We start from the raw sequence: 26705 nt of genomic DNA, 5'->3' as shown, positions 1-26705 counted from the left end.
GACACATAAAGGTGAACAGAAAACATCTCGAAGACCTGTAGTGCTTCCAACTTTAATAAGGGAGATTAGAATACTTACATTGCTCTCAAATTTCAACCACCTCCAAGCAAGAGAAGCTGTAATTTCTTATCCCTCCCTGGCATTAGGGCAGTCAAGAACATGCCCAGGTGAGTTGCCACCTTAGATACTGGAAACTCTCTCATGTGTGTTTGTAAAGATTCCCTGGGACAGTACTAGAAAAAGAGAAGAATTGTCCTCAAAGTGGCCAGAGACCCCCAGCTCCCTTTCTCTGACTAAAATCTCATTCATAAGTTCTTCCCACAGTTTTAACCCAGCTCCTCTTCCAAATTCAGCACTGCCAAGAGAATCTGCCAGGCCACCTCAACCAATCCCACCTTCCTTCTCCCCCCAGCACCAGTGAGTTTCCTCTGCCATAACCCTGCTCACTAAGTCGTGACTGCAGGGGAAGAACAAACAGGCTGAGCAGATGGGCTGTGCGGGAGGAACCCTCGTTTCAAACGCAAATAGCTGGTGGTAATTTAGCAGATGTGGTAAGAAAAATCTGGAGAGACGAGCATGAGGTGACAGGATTCCAATTTCAATCAAATAATATGGAAGTCTCCCTGGCTAGGAAAGGTTTCATCTTCCATCTTCTTGATTGCCTTGTCTTGAAGAAATGATGACTGATGCCAAGTGCCATCACAGAAATGATCTGGAGTATTCTTCATTTAAGATCCCATATGACTCCCTGCCCTCACCAAATGGATTTTCTTTCACAAGGGAAATCCATCCTTTATAACCCAAATGTCCATAAGAAAATACTAAAATTCAATTAAAGTCCTAACATTAATTAATTCTGTAGCACATTCAATTCTGTTTCCATGCAGAGTCAAAGACTTTAGGATCAGTCCTTCACTTCCCCAATATCAAATCAGGATGGCTCAGGAAATTTGGAACATTATAAACATCTCTATATCCAGCATATTGTAATATTCATTTGGCCCTAGATTTTCATCTTGGCAGAAGCACCAAAGTTATCACAGATGGGTATGAGGTTTTTTTCTTTATAAATATTACAGAGCCATTAATTAAACAGGGGAAATTAACTGTGCCAGGCAGCACTGCAGAGGGACAGGAAAGCACAGTCACCATTGGCCAGCATCTCAGACTAAATGTGGGACAAGTGCTCACAACATCAAACTGACAGCAGAGGTACTCTGGCATCAACATCACTGCAGGTTTTAGAGAATAATTCAACAATAAAAATAATTTATAAACATTACTGGTGTTCAGAAGCAATGTTCCAGGTAACGTGAAGGATTTTCAACCTTTTGAAAAACACTATGGTGTTTTGGTTAAAGGACATAAAGGTTGTCCTCTCTAAGATAATTTCCTCATATTATCAACCAAAGACAACAAATTGGGTAATTCCTGTGCTTGCACTCTTTCCTTCTTGCTCTGTGCTGGGATTTAGTAATGCAAAGCCCCTTCCAGTTTCCTGTGTTCTCTTCACCCTCTGCTTACCACACAGATTTGGTCAAAGGATTGTCCCCCTGAAACACACTTGAAACAAAACTCCAAGTTGAAACTTGCTGCTGAAGAGAGGAGGATCTTTTTCTTTAAATTTGATATAACTGGTGCTTGAAATGTCTAGGTTGCTCTAAAATAATCACAAATCCCAAAGTGACTTTATTTAGTGCCACAGCATCTAACATCAAAGAGTAGGAAATGTGTGAGTTTTTAGCAAGTGGAGGTTTCTGCATGAATACATCATGAGAGGAATATTTTTATAAACAAGTCATCTCTGAAATGTTCTCTGGAACTAGTTTTAATTCTGCTTATCATAAATAAATCTAGAAAAAAAAAATGTTTTGGTATCCCCAAATCCTGCACCAATTTTTGGGTGAAACGCAGGTCTGTCAAGAAGGTCGTATCTTTGAACCTGATAGAAAAATTGCCAAAGCTCCCCCACTATATTTCTCCTTTGTTTTTTGTTATATACAGACCTTTTCAGATTCAATGCAGCCAGATTGCAAAGGCTGCTCTTAGGTTTATTATTCCCTGATCCTCTTTAAACAAGGGCCCGAAATTCATCCCTGGTATAAGAGCTCTGCTGTCACTCAACTAAGATGCAGGACATCTATTCTGAGACTCCCGTGAGACACTGACTTGCAAACCTCACATTTGGAGTAATCCCATGTCCAGGACATCAGACAGCTCATGGTCCCAACAGAGTGTCCAGTGAGACCCCCTTCCTTCCAAACATCTTCATCTGCACCTCTCTCTGTATCACCTACTGGCAGAACCTAGGGGACTGGTTTCAGTGGAAAATGCAGTTAGACTTTAGGATGGAGGTAGCTCATCAGCTAGGAAAGTTGAGAGGCTTTATGCATCAACTCAGGGGCAGGAATTTATGAATGACTTCCCACAGCTCCTGCAATAACAAGCACAGGGCAGAAAAAGCAGCATTCAGGTAGGAGCTCATACAGAACTACATGGAAAATATCAGCCCAAGCTGGAAATCACAAAGAAAAAAAGATACAGGGTTGGCAATGGATCTGCCAGTAGGAGAGAGCTGGTCCGGCTGCCCAGGCTCACGCATTGATCTGCTTGACTCCCAGCCTCTCACTTAACAGTAAATTAATTTGCTTTGATGAGCATTGACCCCTGGAAAAGCTTCACTACAAACCAAATGAGCTTCACTGTTTGTTTTTTTTTCATCTCTTTTTTAGCTCCCTCCTTTTGCTTTCCTACCCCGTTAAGCCCTATTACTTTTGCATCTGCACTGATTGCCCAGAACCAAAGAGAAAAATCATCATTGCTTACCAGAAGTAGGAAATACCTCAGCACAGCCGTTCACCAGCCATGTCCCCTCTTTCTAGCCCGCGGAGCAGCTCCGGGCAGCTTTGCCCGTTCGGCTGGGATGTCACCAGGCGGAGATGAGCAGTGCGCTGCGAGCCGCGGCGCTCGCCCCGCCGGCGCGGGCGGTGCCGAGGCGGGGGCGATGGCGAAGCGATGCCAAGTGCCATCAGACCGGCAGAAAACAGCGCGGGGGCAGCCGGGCACACCCCGGCCACGGGCCGAGGGGACAGCAGATGGGAGGGGGAAACCAGGCGGCGGGCGATGCTAACGTGACAGATGTGTTGACTTTAAGTTAAACAGGAAATTGAGGATTCGACGACGCAGGGAGGAAAGACATTAGCGCACATTAAAGGCAAAGACTTTCCATGGTCTTTTCCTTTGCTTTCTCTTTCTAGCTCTGCCTTTACAGGCAGAAACAAGGCACGGTTGGTGCTGACTCTGCCTGTGTGTCTGGGCAAGGCAGGAGCTGCCAAAGAATTCCCCATCCTAGCAGTGAGTTGGGAGACTGTTCTTTTATTCCCTCTTCAACTCAGGCTCCCCTGACATTACTTAAACAGCATCCTCTGGATGATGTGAGTAAAACAGAGAATGCTGAACAGAAGAATAAGGCTTTCAATTTGTCCCAGTTCTGGGCAGGGGAAAATGCAGGGTCAAAATCCTGATTTACCTTATGTAGGATAAGCAGCAGAGAGTGGAATAAATTGATTTAAATTCAGGGGAAATAAATGCACTCAACTTCCCCATGAATAAACCTGATTTTTCCACAATCCACACAAGGGTGACCAGGCTGTCTGGGGGATAAGAGCTGTACTGTGGGGGTCCACAGGTCCAGGGGGATGTAACTCCAAGGCAAGGTGGCTACATGTCTAGGCAGCAGAAAACTGTGACGAGAACTGGGGGGGAAAAGCCCACTGATTTCTTAGTTACAGCCTGAAAATGCAGTGAAGGAAGGCAAACCATATTGGCTTAGAGCTAGACCCCAGCTTCTAGAGATTAGGGGAGAGAGTGGCTCTAACACAAACCCATGGACAGAAAATCATCTAGGACACAAGGACTCTGTTCCTGTTTCATGAACTGGTCCTCCCTGATGGTTTTTTCCACTGCCTTTGGCACAAGGAGGAAGAGCCCCCTCGTCATCCTTGAGGAGCTGGGTGTCAGCCACAGCCGAGCCTGCACAGTTGAACCTTTTTCATTCATCTCCCCATCAAAGCTTTGTCCCAAGACCCACATGTAGAGGGTCAAGAATATCTCTTCTGTGGCATGAATAGGCCCCCAGAGTAGTTACAGGACTCCTTTTTTTTTCTAGCAGCTGTGCATTAGGTAAAGAACAGAAATCTGCTATGGGCATTTGCTTCATAATGGAGTGAAACATTCAGGTTTTGGTGCAATCTAGCCTGCCTCCCTGTTTGCATCCCCTTCTTCCCCACCCCCTCACTGTCCCTGAGCTGTGCTGTTGGCATCCCTTCAACATTTTAATGGAGTATTGACAGTGATCCATTCGCACTCCAAACAGATGAACCTGACTTGCATCCCCAGAACCGCATTTGCCGAGCCAGCCCAAGCAGGTGGGTTTGGAGCATTTCCTAGGATGGATCAGCTGCAGTTCCAAAAGCATCCCTTTTTCTGGTTAGAGAAACAGCTTGGAAAAGTCTGGCAAGGATATTACACTTTGGAAAACTGCTGCCTCGGGTCTCTTGTCCCTCCTCCTACCGCTGCCACGCTCCCTGTCTCTGCAATTATTTATAAAGCCCCGTGTTCTTTCCTAATTGGGATGTTCCCTTGCACGTCACTCCTGTGTCACTCTGTGTCTGGGCCCCTGGTGACCTCTTGGAGTGCTTGGCAAGGCTGGCAGCAGCCAAAAGAGTCATCAGCATCCTGCTGGCATCTCCCTCCCTCCAGCCACTGCCCCCCTGGCTCCCACTGAGCCTGGCTGCAGCCAGGGAGGCCTGGGGGAGTTTAAAGCTGTCTAATCCCCTGGATAATTCATGGAAAGAGGATTACCCATTCTGTGCAGAGCCCTTAACCTAAATATAAACCAGCCTTCCCCTTGCATTGCAGCTCCTGTGGCATGGAGGTGTTCTCCCTGCACTGCTTCCCCATCCCATTTTAGGATTTAGGGGTTAACTCAGCTCTTGATCAAATCTGGGACAGCCTGGTTCCAGCCCATGGAGCTACAGTGCAACAAAAGCAGGGTTTGGAAAGCAGAGGTGAAAACTGTGTTCTGTGAACACAGGATCAATGCTCATCCCCAGAAGCACGTTCTCTCCCTAATAAACAGCAAACTCCTTTGTTGGGGGTGTCAGGGAATATACTTTCTTACAGTATGTTTGGAAACCAGTGTCATGGTGCCATCAGAGACTGACAGCAATGCATCAGGGGGGCAGAGAGAAGTGTTAAAACTTGGATAACCCCATGGGGGTTACAGCAGCCTGCCCCAGCACCTGGGCTCTGGGCCACCATGAGCTGGACTTCCCTGCTGCCAGGGGGTACAGGCAGAGAGATGGTGAAAAGGGAATAGTTAACATGTTACCTTTCCTGCTTGTATTCAGAGATGGAGGGATAAACTGATGCAGGAGGGATTCCTGAGGGACTCAGCAGCTTCCTGGGAGACCACAGAAAGCCTCACCTCTCTCATTTTCTCTCTCTTATTTCCTTGAGCTTGTCTCCTCACCTGCTTCTCAATTTCCTCCTCTCTTCTTCCCCAGATGGTGAAATGAGGTCTGACCCAGCCACCACAGGCTCTCCTTTCCTGCAATGCCTTTTTTTTTTTTTTTTTGGGCAGTTAAAGTCTTTATGGTACTTTAGTCACCGTAACATTAAAGCATTCATTAGCACAGGAGTAATTCCATAATCTCTTCAGAAGAGAACAATTTCAGAGGTTCAGCTGGAAAATCAATTTGCCAGCTTGACGATGCAGGAAGAGGATTTTTCAGAGGCTGGCTTTGGCTTCCCCAGCAGGACTGTTATCAACCCTGGGACTTGGTGGCCAGGAAGAGACCACCCACAACAGCTCTGAGGGGAGGTGGCAGGACCCAGGGGCTGTCATTTGGCTCAGGCAAGGAAGGGAGCTGTGGCAGCTGCAGGATGAGCCTCAAAACCAGACCTGTCTCACCAGGTTTTGCCCAACAGTGTGCTGTACAGGTGGGACATCATCACCATGGGTCATGGGGAATTTCCCTGCCTTTTTCATCTCTCACACTTCATCTCACCAAAGCAGCACTCCCAGCTCAGAGCATGAAAGGGATACATCTCAAGCATCCTGCCTTTCCCCTGCAGTTACAGGCTAAACTAGACTCTTGCACTCCCGTACCAAGTACCTGCCCCTGTGCTCTTCCTCTCCTCATGGAATTTTTCACACTTTGCCTGTGCTGTCAGAAGCTGGGGCCCACACCCTGCCTGCAAGCACAAAGCCAGATTGGCAGAAATCATCTGCAGGTGCAAGGTTGATTTTAGGGAAGCATCCAGCTCTGCACTTGCAGGCTGGGGGCTGCCTCAGAACCTGAGTGGGCTTCCACCTCCAGCTCAGCTCAGCTCCTTCAATCAGAAGTTGTCAGAGACTTTCATGAAAAGATGTGCCAGAACACAAATAGGTGCAAAAAGCTGCTTCATGGGACAGACCTCTCAGAATCTGGCAAGCTGAAGTGGAAGGCTGCCTCATGTCAGCTCCTTTCTGGTTCTGGCTTTGATGCTCCCAAAGGGTTCCCCAGCACCCACATTATGCAACTGCAAGGTTGTGTTAGGAAAACCTAAGGTGTCCTTGCAGATCTGATCTCCAGCTGAGTTCATCTGACAGTGGTGGACATGCTTTTTACAGCAGGGCCATGAGGAGGAGAAGCAACAGGAGTTATTTAGGACCTCTTGGAACTCTTGAGACCCAGGGCCCCAGTGCAGGTGCTGCTACCTGTGGTAGCACTCTTACAGTGAAGGGAGAATTCCCTTCCTCTTTCTGATGGAAGAGGGCTTTTCTACTGTGAATCAGAAGAAGCCATGGATGCTGCCTCTGCTCCCACTCCTTCTTCCAGGTTGTCCTCTAGGACTCTGACCATAGACATCCCACTGCATGAAGTGTTAGGGCCCCATGTCATTTAGGGCAGAGGCACTAAAGTGTATTCCCAAATGAGCAGCAGAAGTTGGGCTCAGTGCTTGGGGTGATCAGTGCAGAGCTCTTATATATTCAGTATCTGGCTAAGTAAACCAGAGAATTAACCCTTTTCCTCTCCCTTCCCCCAAATGATAACACCAGGGACACAGAGGAGATGTGAAACAGCAGTTTTTATGTCATGTCAGACACATGACTTTTTCTCAGCCTACCAGAAGCTTCTACTCTGACTCCTCATGGCAGGAATCCCCCTTAAGCTCTAGTGGGGGATTACAAGTTTCCAACCTGAACACAGTCAGGGATCCCCCTCAGCACACACGGAGCACTGCATGCTCCTCCCCTGAACATTCTCACCATCAGGCTGTTACTCTTCTCCTATTTTTCTCGAGATGAGGTCATCCCTGACAAGTAATATCCTTGCAGTGCCACTTTTTGCCCATTATTTTTAATGGGATCTTGGTGTCATGGATCATATTGCTGCAGTTTGACACATGTAATAAAATTTTCCCTTGAACAACACTTGTCCTCCAAAAGAAAAATAATCCCTGCAGAGATGTGTGCCTGGATGTGTCACAGGATGTGCTGTGGGCATGCACACACGCACGGAAACTTGTCACCACAGCACCTGCATCCCACCACAGCCACCGTGCAGAGCCAGCCCTGCCAGCTCCCAGGTCACTGCTTTCTCTCAGCGGCTTCATTAACCCTTCCTGAGAGGGGAGTATAACTGCAGTTTTGATCTTCAGCTGCAACTGAGCTCTGGTGGAGAGGAGGGTGAAGGGAGGACAGTGGCAGGGTGCAGGACAGCTCGGCTTGGTGTGGCACGGCCACACTGGCACAGCCCTGGGGTGCCAGCCCCGCCACAGTCCCGCACGGCTCCGTGCGGACCCCACAGCCCCTGTCCCGAGCAAACAGCTTCTCCTCCTCGCTGCCAGTCCCCCGGACCGAGCACACAGCGGGAGCGCTCCGCTCCCAACTGCTCAGCCCAAGTTAAAACTCCACAGCGCAGCAGCTCCCGGCACAGAGCGAAGGCAGCACAACGGGGCTGCTTTAAATCGTTCCCAACCGCCCTGACCCCTTCAACCTCGCCGCCCTGACCCCTTCAACCTCACCGCCCTGAGCCAGCCCCTACAGCTCCCACCCATCCCTCCCAGCTCAGCCCCCCACTCCGCGCCCTTGCGCATCTCCTTTTCCGGCGGCACCTTTTGTTTTAGTTTCTTTTCCCTGCCCGGCACCCAGCCCCTCCCCGGGCTGCCAGCTGCCCCCCTGTTCCGTGGGGCAGGGGGAGCGCCTGGTTCTTACCCGGGGAGGAGCGGCAGGAGCGGGGCAGCGGCGGCCGGGGCGGTGCGGCGCAGCGCGGCTCTGCGCTCGCATCTCCGCTAGCGCTGATGCAGTCCTGCCAGGCGCCGCATGCCAATGATGCAGCCCCGGGGATGCCAGCCCAGGAGCCCCAGCGCTGGGAGGGAGCCCCAGCGCTGGGAGGGAGCCCAGCGGGTCCTGCCTGCTTCCCTGCCGTCCCCAGCCCGGCTGCGGAGCCGGCGGGGAGGGAGCGTGCGGAGGCAGCAGAGAGCGAGAAGCTGCACAGCAGGCAGGGAGGGAGAGGCAATGCTTGTGTAATTTCATCAGGGTAATAAAATCCAACCCAGAGTCTAGTGTTGGAGCTCTCTAGCAGAGTTCTTCATTACATGAGGGATTTTTTTTTTTTTTTTTTTTTTTTTTTTTCTGTGTAATTGCTGACATACAGGAATGTTTCTAGCTGGAAGCTAGAAGGGGAATCCCAGCATGACTGGGCATCCTTCATCTCTCCACTTCATATATTAGACCATTGCTACATTTGAGACCCTTCTCCCCGGGATGGCTAGGGAAGGGGCACGTTTCAGACAAAATCCTGGGAAAAGCCTGTTCTGTTTAAAATTCCCTTGTGTTTATAATTTGCAAGCTCATTGCCAGAAGAGTAGCAGGAAATATCCAACTGTCCATGCAATTTGGTGCTGGAAAGAGACCATGTGGACACAGCAGCATGGAACACAGTCTGCCCTGGAAATCCATCCCATCATTCTGTGTTATTAAAAGAGATAAGCAGTAACATGAGCAGATGTCCTACTGAGGAGCAAAGCATGCAGCTCCTAAGAAAGCCTTCCCAGTGTACATGGGGGGCATGTCCACACCTGGCAACATCTCTCCGTGCAGAGGCACCCAAATTAGTCCAGGTAATGAGAGCAATATTTTCACTGACAGATTTTCACTGCTGCTTCTCCTAACCTAAAATTAAAGAGCAGCACGGATCCACAGGCTTTTCAGAAATGAAACAGGGGCAAGTTTACAGGGAAGCACAAATTTCTTGTACTTGAGCAAAGAAGTGAAACCCCAGCCAGCCACCCTGCCTCTGTCAGCAGGTGACATCTGGAAGGCCAACTTCCCACTCTGTGCCTCAGTTTCCCCACCTGTAAGCCAGCACTGGCACTACTGGCCCCTCCAGGCTGTATAAGCACTAGAGATTGTCACTCCTTAGGCTTTTTCCAGGGTTCCTCCACACACATATTCCACCTTTCCTCCCTGGCCTGTATGTTACTGCACCCCCTCAGCTCACCTGATCTGAGTCTCCAGCTCAGGTGTGCTTGTACTAATTGATAGCATTCCAAATTGGGCCTGTAAATTCTCTGTTTATCTGATGGCTTGCTGATACAGTTTATGTGACTGCACTGGTGGCATCAGTGCCATACAGAAAATGCAGTAGGTAATTAATTCAGATTTTTTTTTTTACACCCACTCATAAAAATTGGAACTTGAATCTGAGGTTCAGCTTTATTCTCCCTTGCACAGTACATTAGCTTAATTGCATTTTGTGTTTAGTACAGTGCACCAGTCACTTTGATGTGGGAACACTTCAGAAGTCAAATTATTACCAGAACTCCTTCACATTACAGGCCAAGTATCAAGGCCTTGGCAAAGATAAAAAGAGCCAGTCTATCACCATGCCACTGAGCACTGCTTGCTTGCCTGTCATTGCTTCTCTGAGTCCTCCAGCTCATTAATAGTTCAAATTCCTGTAATGACAGGAGCTCTGTTTGCAGGTGTCAGGTCCATGCGTGGGTCATGCTCAGGGAGCACAGCACCCTTCCTGCTGTGCTCTCCTGGAAAGGCCTTGGGGCAGTCCCAGCTCCATCCCAGGGGCTGTTGGAGGGAGGTTGCTCTGCCTCATGTCACCTTCACTTGCAGGAGGGATTGGAAGAGAGCAGAGACATGGCAGGATGGCCAAATGACAGTAGGGACACTGGAGAGTTGTCTCCATTCCCAGGAAAGTCCCTGCATCTTCCTACTGTTTGCCATGCAGCAGAGATCTAATTCAGGTAAACTTGTGTTAAACCCATACTGCAGAATGAACAGAGAGGGAGGCAAAAAACCTGGGAGGCGTTCTTTGCCAATGCACTGTGATTAGCAGAGTTTCTAATTACCTCTGCACCCTCCTGTGCTCTCTCTGTTAATCACTGCTGCCCGTATCCAGGTACCTCAGCCAGGCAGAGCCACTTTCTGTGGTGCCATATGGTGCCAGCAGGGACCCTCATGGGCTGCCTGGCATCCAAGGCAGCAGGATGGGAAGGCCTAACATCTTTCTGTTCAAAAGAGCACATTAATGAAATCTGCAGCAATCTGACTGTCTCAGAGCTGCAAGGAGGAAATGTAAAACAAAGCAGAGCTGCAATGAATAAGGACCTGGCATGGAGATGGATAAAATTATATAAGCTATTATAGCCCGGGGAAATAGGAGACTATGTGAAGGCTGATCATGAAGGTGTATTAACCAACATGACTACACAGGCAAATAGAGCTTGATCAACCCCATAAAGTCACTGAACACAGTGCAAAGCTCACAGATCTACTGTGAAGCACAGTGGGACGGGAGATCTGGCCAATCCGTGTGAATGGAGCAGAGCCCTACAGTCAAAATCAAGCCATTTTCCTCTTTTATCCCACCTCAGAGGTTTCTCTTTTGCCTCCTTGCATGAACCAGACACCAGGGACCCTTGCACAGAGGTGCAGAGCTGGGCAGGGCAGGGTACCCTCCTTCAGCAGTGCTCAGATGCTGTGGGGAAGGTGTACACAGCAAAAGAAGAAGACAAATGGTGAAGGAGCAGCCTCTGGGATGGCTCACGGGCTTTGGAGTGAAAGGAAGGCAATTAGAGGGAAAGCACGATTCTAAAAATACTCAAACAATGCATATTTCATGGCTCTGCATGTAGACTTACATGCCTGGGCACTTGCTGCGAGAGGCACTCAGTACCACGGGGTGCTGTGTGACCAGGGCAGGGTCAGCTCAGAGCTTTTAGGGTGGTTTTCAGGGTTTCCTCCACACACAGAGCTCACACAGGTGTGGGGTGCACACACAGCACTCACACACACACTCGAGTGTCCCTCTGCTGCCCTGAGCCCTCCCACACTGTCTGCAAGAGGAGCCCCACTGACCTGTCCTTGGAAGTTCCCTGTCCTAGAGGAGCCAGGAGGAGCCAGCTTTAACCCTGCCCAGTCTGTCGGGGGTTAAAGGAGCCTGGGCGGTCAGGATTTGGTGGCAGCAGCAGCTGGGCGTTGCCACCTCTGCAAGGTGTGCAGTGACAGCAGGCTGGTGGCTGCTGCTCCCCGCTGGTGACAGCTGTCCAGCCAGAAACTGCCCTTACCTCCCCCTCCCTCCTCCACTTCTGCTAATGAAATTTCCTTACAAAAGCCAGAATCTGGCCTTAATAAAAGGGAAAGTCCCAGGCAGTATTTGATTGCACCTTCAATTACACCTGATAAGCAGGATTAGTAATGCAGATAACAAATAAAATGTAAAGATCTGTACATGCATTAAGTCTAATTATTGGTATTGCTGCTGATCACTGGCAGATTTAGATAAAATGCATATGGAATCAATCTGCATATCAATAAAATAGCTGTCAGTCCTCTGTGCTGTGGGTTTGCTGTGAAGAGATTGTGTTGGCAAGACCCAAAAACAAATTAGGAGGAGAGTGCACATGGCAAAGGGCCAAAGCCATACCATGCCACATTGCCTCCTGCCAGAAAGGGACATGGCTTCTGCCTGGTCTGGGGGAAAAGTCAGCCTGAAGTGGGGAAAAACGGGTTTTACACTGAATGCACTGCAGTGTGACATCCTGCAGAAGCCAGGGTTTGGGTCTGTGAAAGGTGTCCATGCCCCCAGCTCAGATGGGTGTGTGGATATGCACACACAGACCCCCCTGGATGGGCCCTGCTGCTCGGTGCTGCTCAGGAGCACAGCCCCTTGCTGGCTCTGTCACTCCTGCAGCACCAGCCTTGCCACCCACAACACCAGTGAGCTGCAGAAAAGGCAAGATGAATTACTGAAATTTGGAGAAATGGAAGCAAAACACCTCAATGCATTTCATATTTTCCTCCAAGATTCTGAGATTTTCTAATTAAGGCTCTGTTTCCACAAAGCATAATATTTTTTTTCCTTAAATTAGTCTGTTACTTTCTGCTTGACAGGAGGTCCTGACTATCATGGCAACCCAAAGGGCTGCACAGCTCTTGGAAGACCAGGAAATCCCAGCACCAACTGCGCTTCTGAATGCTGACCCCATTGCCTTCTCAGAGAGGTGGTTCATGAATGTACAGGCTACAAAACACAATCTGCATTTGTGCCCTCCAAGCCAAAGGGGCTCCTGAACTATCTAAAACCCACATGACACCACTGATGCTGAGATTTCAGGGCAAAAGTGCAGTCACTGTGGCAATATCAACTTACCCGAGCTGGAAAGCTGAGCTGGAGAGGCTGCACCACACTAGAGAAATAAGAAATCAACATCATGGTAAACACTTCACTATAAACTATTTGTGGCATAAAAACTTCAGTTTTCCAAGGAGCCACTGCTCTTAAAAAGTGCCACTGGCACATGCTGTGACAGGCCAGGGGATGTGATGTCAGCTGCCATCCCTCAGCAGCATCGTGGCCCGTGAGGGTTCAGTGTGGGGATGAGGTGCTTCGATGTCTCTAATCCAGCAGAACCCATTCTGTAAGGCAATCCTGAGAGAAAAAGGATGGGGACTTTGGCAGGTCTAGCTCTGAGGGCCAAGCTAGTGAGTAAAGCAAGACCTGTGCTGACAGCACTGGATTAAATACATCACCTAAGAGCTGCATCCTCCAGGTTCACCCTACACATTATTATTTTTTTTTTTTTGGTCCCTCTTTCCCCCACTCTTTCTCTAATGGTTCTGTTCTAGGTTGAAAATCCCAAGTACAAGCACAGAGAATCATTAAAGGGCAGCTCACATATCTCTTTTCTTCCCCTATTTTCATCTTTCAGAATGAAGGAATATACTGTCAGGTTAACTCTGACTTTGCAGAGCTCTAATGAGTTAGTCAGAATTTATTTATGGGGAAAGGATGAATGGTTGCCTACATGTTAATGGCACAATCATCAGCAAACCCCTCAGCATTAATATTTAATGTCCTTTGCTATGTACATGCCTGGCTGTTATTCAGAGAGGGCTGAGTCAGGAGAGCAGAAGCTGCTGGGGATTGAATAAGCATTATTTGTGGGATTTCTCTGAGTGGAAAATGGAAAGTAGAGAAGATGTTGTTTTTATGTGTGGTAGCTCAATTGTCAAGAAACTGCATTTCTGGGTAGTATATAATACATGCAGGGAACTGCTGCAATGGAATTCTGGTTTTTTGCATTACCTGATTTCTTTAATGTCTAGGTATTAATTGTTAGGTTTATTAACATTTCACATCCATAGCACAGTCTATCTCCCATCTTTTTTTCTGGATTTCCTACAAATTAGACAACAAAGTAAAATAAGGATGTGAATCCTACATCATTAGCACTTCTCTTTTATATACAGAGACAAATATATTAAGCCTGTATATGATATTAAACAAATATTAATCTTAAATCTGTTCTTCCTCTGTATCTGTGGTGATACAACTGCCAGTTACAGATGGTTCCATCCTGCTCCCCTGTACAGAGCAAGTATCAGCAATGTTTTTCCAGATAGCAGAGCTATGCTTGTTCTTCAATTTAAATTGCCCATAAATGCTCCACTAGCAAAACCTTTCCATATTTCCATGATTACTCTGTAACTAGAGCAAATGTCCTAAGCCTGGTGTACAATACTCGTTTTATCTGAGTGGTTTTTCAGAACACTGATAGATGTGGGCATCTAAGGGATAAGAAATTGTGCTATATTGCATTACAGAGAAATTAAATACGAAGGTGGAATTTCAGATGCAAAGGCTCAGGTTTCAGCTTTTTTCTTACTTGTCTGGAAGAGCCTTTATTCTTGAAGCTGTGCTTTCTGGGGAATTTCCTTGAGGGAAGCAGAGGGGCCTCTCCCTCCTTCAATAAAAGGCAGAGAAAAAAGAAGCTTTGGTATTTTCAAACAAAGTCACCTTAGCCATTCACTCATGTCTTTGCTTCTCATCCTGTGCACAATGCTGCTCCAAGCTGGATCAGAAGGGACTTCAGTGAGTTTAATGTGCACAGAACAGAAGGCACCACAGCCAGGCTGCTTGTCAGCAATGCATCTGCAGGGGGAAAGGGATGGGGAGATATTTTCACAGAATGCAACTGGAAGTCGCGTGGGAAAAGAAAGAATTGCTGGCGTTCCTATAAACATTTCAGGTATTTACACCGCTGGGGTGTAACATCGTGGCTTCATCGACCACCACTGAGGCTCGACGTGAACCGTCATTGGGCAGAAAATAGGTGTAAAAATGGAGAGGAAGGGGAGCATTTCCCTGAGCAGAAGTGCAGGGGAGGTGGAGGGGAAGGGAGAGAAGCATCGCTCTGAGGGCGCAGGGAGAGAGAACGAGGAGCGCCGGCAGCAGCTGCGAGAGCCGCGCTGCAGCGCGGGGCCGCCGCGGCAGGGGGCAGCAGGGAGCCGCACGGACGGACGGACACACGGACAGAGGGACGGACGGACAGAGGGACAGGCGGACAGAGGGAGAGAAGGACAGAGGGACAGATGGACGGACGGACGGACGGACAGAGGGACGAACAGAGGGACAGAAGGACAAAGGGACAGAGGGACAGAGGGACAGAGGGACAGACGGATGGATGGACGGACAGAGGGACAGAGGGAGAGACAGAGGGACAGAGGGACGGACGGACGGGGGGATGGACAGAGGGACAGACAGATGGACGGAAGGACAGATGGACAGACAGAGGAACAGACAGACGGACAGACAGATGGACAGAGGGACGGATGGATGGACAGAGGGACAGACAGAGGGACGGACGGACAGACAGACAGATGGACAGATGGACGGATGGCCCCTGCCGTGGCCAGGGCACATCCAGAACTCCACACAGACCTCGGGAGATTCGTCAGCCTCCCATAACTCCCGTCTGCCAGCAAAAAGCCAAAAAGAATGCCAAGAGGCAATGAAGTCCCAGAACCACAGAATGCTTAGTGTGAAGAGATGAGCTGGCGATGGGCTGGCAGCATCACACCACTGAGGCAGCACATAGGCACAGGTGGTTATTTTTTATTCTGTAATTATTTCAGTAGTTCTGTCCTAGCACCCAGGTGTCACAGGCCCCTGGGCTCACCCCTGAGGAGCTGCATTTGCTTTCACAAAGCAGCCTAGAGATCATCTGCAAGTGTGGGCCAGCAGATGAACTACTTTGAAGAAGAAAATGGAGATTTGCTTTCCTCCTTTCAGCCTGATTTTGGTATAATATCCATGCTCTATAATATCAATGTTACATACAAACAAACATAATGATGATACATCTATATTCATGTCTGCATTCCTGTTACCTGCAGGTCCTTCAGGAAGTCACAGATGCAACTCTGCACTTGCTGATCTCCAAAGCCCCACTTTGGAGCACAAATTTACTGACCTTTTCCCAGTTTTCCCCCCTCTCCTCAGGATCCAGCTGAATGCCAGTTGCATGTGCATGTGTGCCTCCTAACAGGAATTTCCCTAGAAGGGATTAGATAGGGCTCCCCTTTCATACAACCCCCAGGATAAACAACAAGGAAACCCTCATGCTTTTGTCTTTGCAAAGTGTGTGATGGCTCTTTATTTGAGTTCATGGAGAAAGCACACAGTTTGGGAGTTGCATGACTTGTGTTTATGTCCTCTGCAGCTACATGTAAAACCACAGTGTCAGAGGGTCTTATCAGGTTGTGTGACAGGTCAGCATGTGACCTCAAACACCACTGGCAAAACACACAGGGTTCAATATTCTCAGCAGGGATGGACACACAGCCTTGCTTGATGCTAATAAAGATGCTTTTGTGTTGTCCAGCTGGATGCAGGAGTGACTGGATGCCCCATGAGAAAACTGGCTCTCATGTGATTTCCAGATTGTTTTTTTTTCATATCCCATAATCTGAAATCACATTAGAGACAGGGCTCAGTCCTGCTCTGAGCTCCCAGGCCATCCAGTGGCTCGCTGCTCCTGGCCCAAGCTCACATAGATGCAGCACCACTGTAGGACAACAGCCAAATATCCGTGTTCAGTGGAAAACACAGAGCTAGAATGGTTAAGCAACATGCAGAAACATAAACTGAGTAGCTGAGATATGCCTGAGTACCACCTGAGTATGGTGGGATTGCCAGGGAACTGCAGATTCAATTTCTGTCCCTCTTTTGAGCTTCAAGAAATTCAGTGCATGAATGCTCAGAGGTGGGAATGGCGCTGCAGAGCAGAACAGGGACACAGAAGAGATGGGTGACACTGTCCACCACGGGCAGTGCCCAATGCTCCTGCTGCTGCTGCTCCATGTGCACAGTGTGAGAGAACACAGACATGAGACCACTGTAAATTCAACTTCTTTTCACTTTTTGCTCCCTCTGTAAGCATCTAAGCACCAGTTACCTCCCTGGGACTGCTGGCTCCCTGGATCTGCTTCTCTTGCTGGAGCAGCTGCCTGCTGAGAGCTGAGACTTTGATGCTACACAGCCCCAGCCCTCACCAGAAAGAAACATCTCATCCTCATTTCTAGCAGGGATGAGGTGTCAGCCTCATTTGTATGAGTCCAGCCTTGTCCCTGCTTTGTTTGCTTCTTCTCATGGCAACAGACAAGCTTCAGAGAAGGTTTTTCACCCACTCATTTTACCTGATAACAGCCTTGAAGCAGCATCTGTTTGCCTGCAGGCACAACTTCTTCCTGCTAGTTGGGACCTATTTATTATGAATTGTTGCTAAATGATATCACTCTGGAATGAGCTCCTAACAAGCTGTGTCTGTGCTACCTAAACTCCAGAACTCCTGAAACTTGCCACTGCTGGTATCCAAAGGGTACAACAACCTGAGATGCCAAACACGTGGGATTCATCGCTCATTTTGCTCAAATGGCACTAGGCAAGCCTTTCTTGTTTGAAAAAGCCTCTTCCTGGGAGAGTAGGAATGCAGGTGGAGGGGTCTGCTCTCTGCTCACCCAGGCATCCCTGAGCTGCCTTTTTCCTGCCCATGGGAAAGCTCCTGTTCTGCTCCCTGCTGGGGTGCTCCTGCACCAGCAATGGTACATGCCTGGCACTGCTGGGCTGTGAACTGAAGGAACAGCAAAATGACAACCAAAGTCAGCAGATGAGCATTATCTGGCTCATCCCAGCCAGCACTGATATTTGGGGTGCTCTCTCCAGGCCACTGCTGCTGCACACTGCTCACCCTGCCCCTGCTGCTGGCACTGAGAGGGGAACAGAGGTGGTGCACAGTGGGAACTTGCCCTCAGCTCTTTCCTCAGCTTTCAGGTTTTCAGTGGCATTTGACTAAGAAATGTGGCTACTTCAAAATCTTGCACAGAGCTGGTTCAACCACAGGGACTCCCTATGACTTCCAGTTTGGGGATGGTTCTAGCAGAGCCTTTTTTAGATTTCAGCTTCTCTGGCTGGTGGTCAGATGTTAAAAGGGAACAAAATGCAGCTCAAACACAAAAGTGGCAAAAAGGGGGCAGTGAATAACAGGGTTAAAGTGGGACTGGGTCAGAGCTGTAGCTGTTCACCACCCAGACAGGGCTGAGCTGCAGATGTGGAGCTGTCAGGGGGGATGCTTGCCCACAGAAATGTCACATGGATACTGCCAGGGATGGGCAAGGGGACACAACCTGCCTGGGGGAAGCAGGCTCTAGTAGGAGAAACATCAAGTGTGCTTTTTTTGAGATCATGTAATTTTTTACAAATTGGCACAGAGACCAGTTGGACACCACAGACACTCTTTGAACATCGCTGAGAGTGTTCAAGGCCAGGTTGGATGAAGCTTTGAGCAACCTGATCCAGTGAAAGATGTTCCTGCCATGGTGGGGATCTTTGGGGTCCCTTCCAACCCAAGCCATTCTGCCATTCTGTGTTGAGTCTGGATATAGTTCAGCACAGCTACAAAACACTGAGGGTCCCAGCTCTGGTCACAGCTGCCTATCTCCAATTTTCAGCACAAGCATCATCATATTTTAACTCTTTGTTGGACTGGCAGGCTGTCATTCCCTCACACTGGTGTTATTGTAAAGGAGTGATCAATACCATTTTTGAACACTCCTCTGACGTGTTTTGGACCTGACCATGTTGGGTGTGGGACCGAAGACAAACACAGTCACACTCAGACACACACTCCTACGTGTAGACACCCTCCACAGCCTCATGTTTCTTGCTGGCTGATGAACAAGGGACCAAATGATCTGAGGGAATGTAACTTAGCACCAGGACCCCGCGCAGCACAAAATCCCACTTGGTGCCAAGGACTTGTGATTTATGCTTTTGTTTCTTCAACAACAGACAGAGGCTTTTTTTTTTTTTTTTAAAGGAGCTTTGCTGGATTTTCCATCCCCTGCCGAGACACAAAGCCGAATGGCAGCCAGTATTCCCAGCAACACCCACGGTTAAGCACCAGTGCTGTTGCCAACTCCTGCAATCTTATCACAAGCACCACAGAGTTTGCTTTCCTTTCTTAAAGCCTCAACTCCTGGAGTCATAGGATTAGGCAGGCAACTCAGCTTTTGATTTTAATAGCAGCTTTTATCCCTCACTGTTAAGAAGAAAAGCTTTTGAGTGGAACAGGTTCAAACCTACAAAGACAATAAATAAGAATATCTGCTAAAAATCTGGTATTTTTGAAGCCAATTTTATTTGGAGAAAGAGTTTTGAACATTTTGGAAGGCAGAATTTGTCAGCAGCTAAAGGAGTCCCTTAAAGAGGTAAAAAAATTAGTCTCAGCTGAGAAGATGCTGCAGGGGGAAAGTAGACTTGGGTTTTCACTTCTTTATCCTGTCAGAATGATCAGCAAAGGGAGTTTGGGTTCAGTAGCTAAGGCAAAGTACTTCTTGTGTAAAGAAGCCAGTATTAAATTCCAAAATGTGAAGACTGCCCTCCCCTAGAATGGGAATTAAGCTCAGTAGATAAGCTTTTGTCCCAAGGTGAGACTGGTGGATGGTGTTGATGTATCAGTGCTCTAGAAGAAGGAGGAGAGGGATCAGCATCTTCCCTTTTGCAGCACTTGCTGCATGTGTTGCAGTCCTACAAAACTGTCAGAGGGATGGGCAGATGTCCCCAGTGCTTGCAGCCCCCAGAACCACATGGGTGATCTGCTCTGGCTCTTCTGCTTCTATTGCAACTTATTTGGATCTGGAGCTGCATCAAATTTTGTCCTGTCAAATGCCAAAATCAACTTCAGTGTGAGCAACTAGTTAAGAACAATAATTATGCAGATGTCCTCAGAATGGGGACATCCACTCTTTTGCTGCAATTTTTAATAATTTTAAGTTGAAAAACCTTGTATGATCCTTGAACACATCTATAGCTTTAAGTGCAAAGTGGGATGCTTTAATAGACCATGGTGAAAATTGTTCCCATAAATGATGAGAAATGCTTAAATCAATAAAACATTTGTTTAGATGTCCATATAGAGGAAAGATCCAGTCTGTTGGTCTTCATATTGGATTGATCCCACTGTGTTAAATTACAGCTGGCTACAGCCCTTCATCCTTTACTGCACAGCTTGACAAGCATGTAAAATATTCACACTGAGTGCAAAAAATTTGAGTGTCTGATCTCTGCATTGTCCTTGTCACTTCTTCCCAGCCAGGGCCAAATTAAAGGCTGCTGAATACAGGGGGAAGCTTTGCTGCAGCTCTCCCACAAGCCTTTAGCCACGTTAGCCAATATCCTCCTGGCTGGCCTGTGGCAGAGAGCAGCTGGGCAGCAGATGCAGGCAGCTTCCACACGTGATGGCCTGTCTGCCACAGCCCTTGCATTTGGGGTTTATCAGCAGCTATGGGCTGTTAGTCATAAATACATATATGCAACAGAAACCTGGGCTTAAAAGAGTAGCTGCTGTCTGAAGGTGCCTGGTCTGTGCTTCTGAGAGGGTGACAGCAGTGGCAGTGGATGGTGGCAGGAGCAGCCAAGGCACTAAAGGGGATCTGGGAACTCTGGGTGCTGTTTCCACCCAACCTGGGTGATGCAGCTGGCATTTGCCTGTCTGTACCTCTCTTCAAAACGCAGCACAGTGTGGGGTGCTCCCCATGAGGACCACAGAAAGAGGCCAGGAAGGTCAGTGACAGCAGCTTTTAAAGCCATCTGAATTTCAGCAGCCAAAGGACCTGTGAATCAAGAGTAATAATTCTGGGTACAAATGGATCTTGAAATTGAAGGTGTGTATGTGAAAGCACCTGCCTGCACATCCCATTGTGAAAGCAGGCAGGCCTGTCACTCTGCCCACAGGCAGAGACATGGTGTGAGCAGCCAGGTCCTGAAGGCAGCTCCTGAAAGCCCTATCCATCGGTGGTGGAAGGAGGACAGCCCTTGTACTCCACTCCACTTGAGCCTTTATCCTGCCAGTGATGGCTGGGGGAGCAGGAGGAAGCAGGGCTGGTACCATAATCCCTGCCTTGAGGCACAGTGCTGATCCTGGTCTGACTGGCGAGGCTCAGAGGGGAGCTCAGGCTGGGCTCAGACACAGGAAAACTGTACAGCCACAGTTCTGGCTGTGCAGCCCCAAAGGCAGCACATCAGAGGTTCTACTCAGGAACTTGGACCAAGCTTTGCAAAATCCCTTCTCCACCCAGTTTTGGGATCCCAGTGAGTGCTACTGTGAATCCTGCAAACTCACTCTTCTCAGGGTCTTGCTTTTCCCTTGGGAAATGGGGATCTGTGCCCTGCAAAGCCTGGTCACTGCTGAGGCATCCCTATTAGAGCAGGGAGAGAAGCAGGAAAAGGAAGTATAGCTGGTGTCCTGACTGGAGCCAGCAGAGGCCACTGCTGTAAGCTTAAAAATAACTGAGGTCTCTGTTGTGGCCTTCACTCCCAGGCATGCTCCTCACTCCAGAGTGTTTTTCTCTTCTCTGTGGTGTCATGTCTTGGCTCCAGGATCCCCAGGCGTGTTGCAAAGCTCTGGGTCAGAGCCATGCTTTCTGCTCCCTGCAAAGGGGTGATGTCAGTGTCTGCGTCCCTCCTTCCTCGCCCCCAAACTCAGCATCGTCACCAGACAGACCATCAGAAACCACTGCTAGGAAATGCAGGTCCCCCAGGAGCTCCTGCATGCCAAACCAGATATCTTTAGGGCAGTGTGATATAAAGACTTCTTTTTTTTTTAATGAGAAAGAAAGCAAAATGAAATCTGGTGCCTCTCAAAGTGAAATCTGGTAGCCTCAAAAACGTGCCCACTTTCCACTAGGGCATGGTCTGCTCTCCTTCCTGAGTACCTGGCCCCTCCTCTTCCAGCTGGGATGATGTTGCTCTGGGCTGATCCTTGTCAAAGCTTTTAACCTTCCATGTGTGTGTTTACTCTAGGTGATATAAAAATGATACAAATGGGGTTGAACAATGAAATCCATAAAAGTATTGCTGCCTTTCTGCAGTTCCACAGCTCAGGTCTGTTTGTACATACCCAGTGATGATGGAGCAATATGTGAGGTGCCTTTGATGCTTGAAATGGCTTGGATCTGTTGAAAGAAAACTGAGCCGTGCCCTTAGAGAGGTGACTATAAATGCCAGTAACTACTCTTTAAAAAGGCAGCAATGTGGAAAAATAAGTAGGGCACCATCAGTAAAGTCAACAGTTCTTTCTAAAATAGCTTAATTTCTTTAAAGAGCTTTCAATAAATTTTAGAATAGTTTAGGAAGTGAGAGGTTTTTGTATGAGACAGAGGGCCTTTTTCATTAGAGGATGAAAGAGGGTGTTAATTTTTCAGAAATCTGGCAATTTTTCAATGTGTGCCTTTCAGATTTATGAAGACAAACTTGCTCCTTATGCCTGTGTTTTATCATCTCATTACTCCCAGTACCAGGGGGAACAGTGTGCTCTCTCATAGTGTACTCGGGTGGAAATGTTGTGCCCCAGACTGTCTTGATCATAATGAAATGTGGCTGAGCACATTCAGCTTTGTTCCAGCTGATGTTACAGCTCTTTTTGCTCTCCAAGTGGAAATGTAGTCATCACAGGGTGTGTATGTGTGGGGGAGATGCCTTCCCAACGGGCCCTTTGGGATCCAGACATGGAATTAGCAGTGTTGCCTAATGAAGGAGCTGTTAGATGTGCGTGTAGATTCAGCCCAGCCTAGAGTAGTCTCAGTTTTGTGACCAAACTTGTAGGAAACATAGAGCCACAACCTAAATGAGGATAAAGTTTATGACTTTCTGTCAGTTTACAATCTGTTCAGTAATTCTGTCCCCTTTGATTAGCTATTCCAACATTTCTGAGAGCAAGTATTAATTCACTGCTATTAATATTGATGGGTCACTGTTCATTTCCATCTATGACTCTGCATAGTCTGACAACTGAAAGTGTGACTTAACGACCTGCTGCCAAGGTGCTGCCAAGCACAGAAGCTAACCATCCTCAATTATCACTTTCCTTTCCAACCTAAATAGAAAGGACATGTGCAGCAGCACAAGCATTATCTTCTCAATTGTTTCGTGTTAAGCAGATCATTTCTGGAAACGATCTCTAGCTCATTTGTCCCCAGCATGCTGTGTTGCAAATAAGTCCCAACTTTCAGTTCCCTGCCACAGGAAATTAGGTCCAGAGAGATCTATCAACACTTTTTCTTGTGAATATTTTTGTATTTGCAGTCTCTGCTATTCCAGTTTGAATCAAGAAGTGGTGTGGATGTATTGGGTGAAGAATTAACATTAATCACTGATGCTGCACCCTCTGTGCTGTGCCTGAAACACTCAGACAACCTCAAAATGCTACTTCTAACCCATAAAACTGAACTGGGTCTGGCTTTTGCTTCTGTTCTCTCAAAGCACCAGAGGTGATAATCTGTCTGCCTCTGCACAGTCAACCAGAGTAGACCCAGCTGTTTATTGTGAGGACCCCTCTGACCTGCACTGCTAAAAGCATAGGACAAATGTGGGCTGTAATCTTGGTTTAGAGAATCTTCTAAGGCAAGTGGCAAGGAGAGACAATGGCTGGTTGGACAGAAGTCCAAGGGTCAAGAACTAATCAATGAGAAAAGTGCAGAAGATACTGGGATCCTTATGACAGCAGGAGGAGAAAAAATCAACAGCAGCAAGATCTGCACTAAAAGCTTTAGGAATTAGTGCTTCAGGAGGCAGCAAACCCCCTGGGCACTAATAATACTTCTTTTTAATTCCTTGCACTTGTTTCAACCATTGAGTTAAGCAGCTGATGCGGAGTTAGAGTGGAAATTGCCATGTGGTGTGCATGGAGGTAATGGCTTTATCGTGACTTTCCCTGGGGGGCTGAGAGCCAAACAAGAGCCCAGTAATGGCTGCAAAGAAAATAAAGTGCTGCCCTCCATCTAGTGAGTGTGGGTCACACATAAATGGCTGTCAAAGGAAAGGGTTTCAGGCAGGAGAGTCAGACACAGCTCTGCAAGGTGTTGGATGGCAGAAATCTCCACGGGGAAAAGAGAATGGAATCTTCATTGCTTGTGATACTTCAAGTTCAACTGATAAAACACTACAAATAAATGCTGGGGAACTAACTGAAGTAGAAGTAGTGTGAGGGTGCAGGAAAGCCTGATATGTGATCTAATGGATGTTGACTTCTGTGATCCTACAAAGCCATAGTAATGAGACACATCATGTGCCTCTTCCTGTCAAACACAACCAGCTCCCTCCCTCACTCAGCACACTCTCCATCTGCCATATTGCACAAACCATACATACAATAAACCACTAAAAACAACCTACACCCTTTCTAGGTAAGGGAAGGTGAATGTCTACATCTTCATTTTCACTTTTATAATAACCATCCCAATGCTCTGTTCCAATGCACAGCAAAGCATTATGCGCAAAGAATGAAACTCTCCATAGTCCATTAAGTTTCTGCCTCTCCTTCTCTCTTCTAGACTCCTGATAAATGACATCAGGGTGAGTAGTTAGATATTTGCTGCTGGTAGGAAAACCCCTCAGTGGCCTGCAGGGCATTGACTTTCTCGGGTTCTTGCTGCCAGTGCTAGAAGAGATGGGTGCTGAAAGCAGCACGCTCAGGTCTGAGGAGCAGGGGACAGCACAGGTTATTCTCCAGACTGGTGCTGACTGGTGTCAGTAGCTGAGGATGCAATGGCTACAGATGAGAAGAGGGGGTTGCCTCGATTCATCTGAAAGCAAGGAGGGGATGGGAAAAACTGGCACCCTGCAAAGATGCAGATATCAGCTAAGGCCCTGATATTTTGAAGTGATTGCTCTTCCATCATTAGCTGTCACATCTTGCACAATTAAATTGTGTGTGAGAATAAACATATTTAAACAAACATTTGCAGAAGTAATTATCAGATGGTGTATACAGTCACAGTTAATGAGCAGGAAAATTCTGCCCATGAATTCTTAGCTTTAAAATTGTTTTAAAAGTACATATTTTTTCCCAAATAGTCTCATATATGCACAGCAAGATGTTTTCATACACAGCTGTAAACTTTTGACCTCAGGCTATTTTCTTTGCCCAGTGATTTCAGCATAAGATGCAATATTTGCTTTATTCTTCTGCCCACTACAACAGCTGAAAAAGTAAGTCAGTTCCTTTTTTTATTTTAGAGATGCTCAGAAAAGGAACCGAATGTGATTACAGTAGGCTGATGGGGCCTTATATTGGCACAGAGGAATGAGCCTCCTCTTTCATTTTCGGAATGAGGCACTTTGTGTGGCAGGAGTGCCTGTGGCTTTAATAATTACACAGTTGTAAAGGAATTGAAAATAGTTTAATTGATATTTGGATTAGTGGGTAAATCAGATGATAGAGGGAGAGATCTGTTTGTCTATGTTCATATAGGCTTTCAACAATTTTTCATGAGCCAATCAATTTTTAAAAAATTTAATTTCACTATCTTCAATGAGAAACAGTCATGTTAACACCATTCCAAGACAATCAATACTTTGCATGACAAAGTTTGTCATGGGCACCTTTATTCCCAACTTGGTGCAATAAATAGAGGCTATTTTCAGGGATGTTAACTTGATTCTCGTATGTAACAGCAATCCCTCAGATGTGGTTTGGAGTTGAATATATATATGAACCAATGCTTTGGCTTGTGACAAACATAAGAAAATGGATACCAACATTTGAAAACTTAGTGCAAAAGAGAGAGTAAAAAATCAAAGCAAAGAATTTTGAAGGACATAGTTATGGATGAGAACCAAATCTTATGTCTATCTATGTAGCATCAAAAAGTGGTTTTTTTTAATATTTGAGACCTTAATTATGTGAGGCATTTAATCTCCTGTTTGGTTAAGTGATCTTGCTTGATGAGGTGCCTCTCAACTCTCTGATCTGTTACTGTAAGCACACAAGTGACTTTCTGCCAACCCAGGCAGGCAGTGGGATGTGGGAGAAGTTAATAAAAAGGGAAACACAGCTTTTGCTGAAGTTCTTAGATGTCAGGGCCATCTAATTGGTCACAAATGAATTCTCTGGGCTGGCAGGTTACCCAAAACTGCCACAGCCAGAGCCCCTGCCCACCCTGCTACCCAGGACAGGTATGCCATGGTACACTGCATCAACTTCACTAAGAGCAAACTCAGATACATCTGAGGATGGGTTAAACTGCTCTGTGTTGACAAAAAAATTATAAAATTGTTGTGAAGACAAAGACCTCATTAGCTGAAGTTGTCTGCTGATTGTAATGACACCCTGGACACCTGTCAATGAAGAGCTGCAGGGACAGAGTAGGCTGTTTGATCCTAATCTCTTTCTTGCCAGTCTGGATCAGTTCTGTCTCTGTTTGATCTATCAGAGGTTTAAATGACCAGTGCAGTGGCCTGTTCTGCAGCCTGCAAGGCTGGAGATAAGTCTGCAGAAATACCCAGCTGACCTTGGAATGAGCTGTGCTTGGATTTGCTTGCAGGTGGTGATCAAAAATATCGTGTGATGGCTGCTTAGAGGGAAAGAGATCCCTTCCACACAAAAGTGTGTCAGTGCTGCAAAACACAACTTGCTCAGCCTGGGATGCCAGAGATGCCATACCTCATTCCTGACATGGGCTCCTTAGCCCAAGCTTCTGAGAAATAATTGAGAGGCAGTCTAGCATTACAGAGTGAGGGGAGACCCTGACAGGCCAGAATGCCAACCCTGCAGCGTGTCCATCTCACAGCATGTCCCACAGGCTTGCTGCTGCAAATAGCCAGCCAAGCCCATGCTGTCTCAGCAGCCAGAGCCATTGCAACGGGAGGCAGAGAAGGGAATGGAGAAATGATCTCTTTATTCTGGCTCTCCTGGTCTAGGGAATGTGGAGAGATGAGTGTCTGTGAGCCTGGTTTCTCCTTGAGAACCTCATTTGGCACTAAGGACTAGCACCCTAGCAAAGCCATGTGCATATTCAG

General features: G+C 47.4%; 1 protein-coding gene across 2 annotated transcripts in view; it reads right to left on the bottom strand.

The window, feature by feature from the left end:
* SV2B (synaptic vesicle glycoprotein 2B) overlaps positions 1-8543 on the bottom strand; it is a 64895-nt gene extending 56352 nt beyond the window's left edge. The window contains exon 1 of one of the 2 annotated variants that reach the window (XM_021530335.3): positions 8264-8543. The gene's annotated coding sequence lies outside the window, so the exon portion shown is untranslated. Of the gene's footprint in view, positions 1-2826; positions 3109-8263 lie in introns of those variants that run through there. The other variant, XM_021530334.3, reaches the window with a different exon arrangement.
* Positions 8544-26705: the final 18162 nt, after the last annotated feature.

Source organism: Lonchura striata, chromosome 11 (assembly GCF_046129695.1).
Source record: "Lonchura striata isolate bLonStr1 chromosome 11, bLonStr1.mat, whole genome shotgun sequence".
In the NCBI taxonomy this organism is placed as follows: Eukaryota; Metazoa; Chordata; class Aves; order Passeriformes; family Estrildidae; genus Lonchura; species Lonchura striata.
Note: the sequence above shows the minus strand (reverse complement) of the source record. Positions and strands in the feature narration are given on the sequence as shown.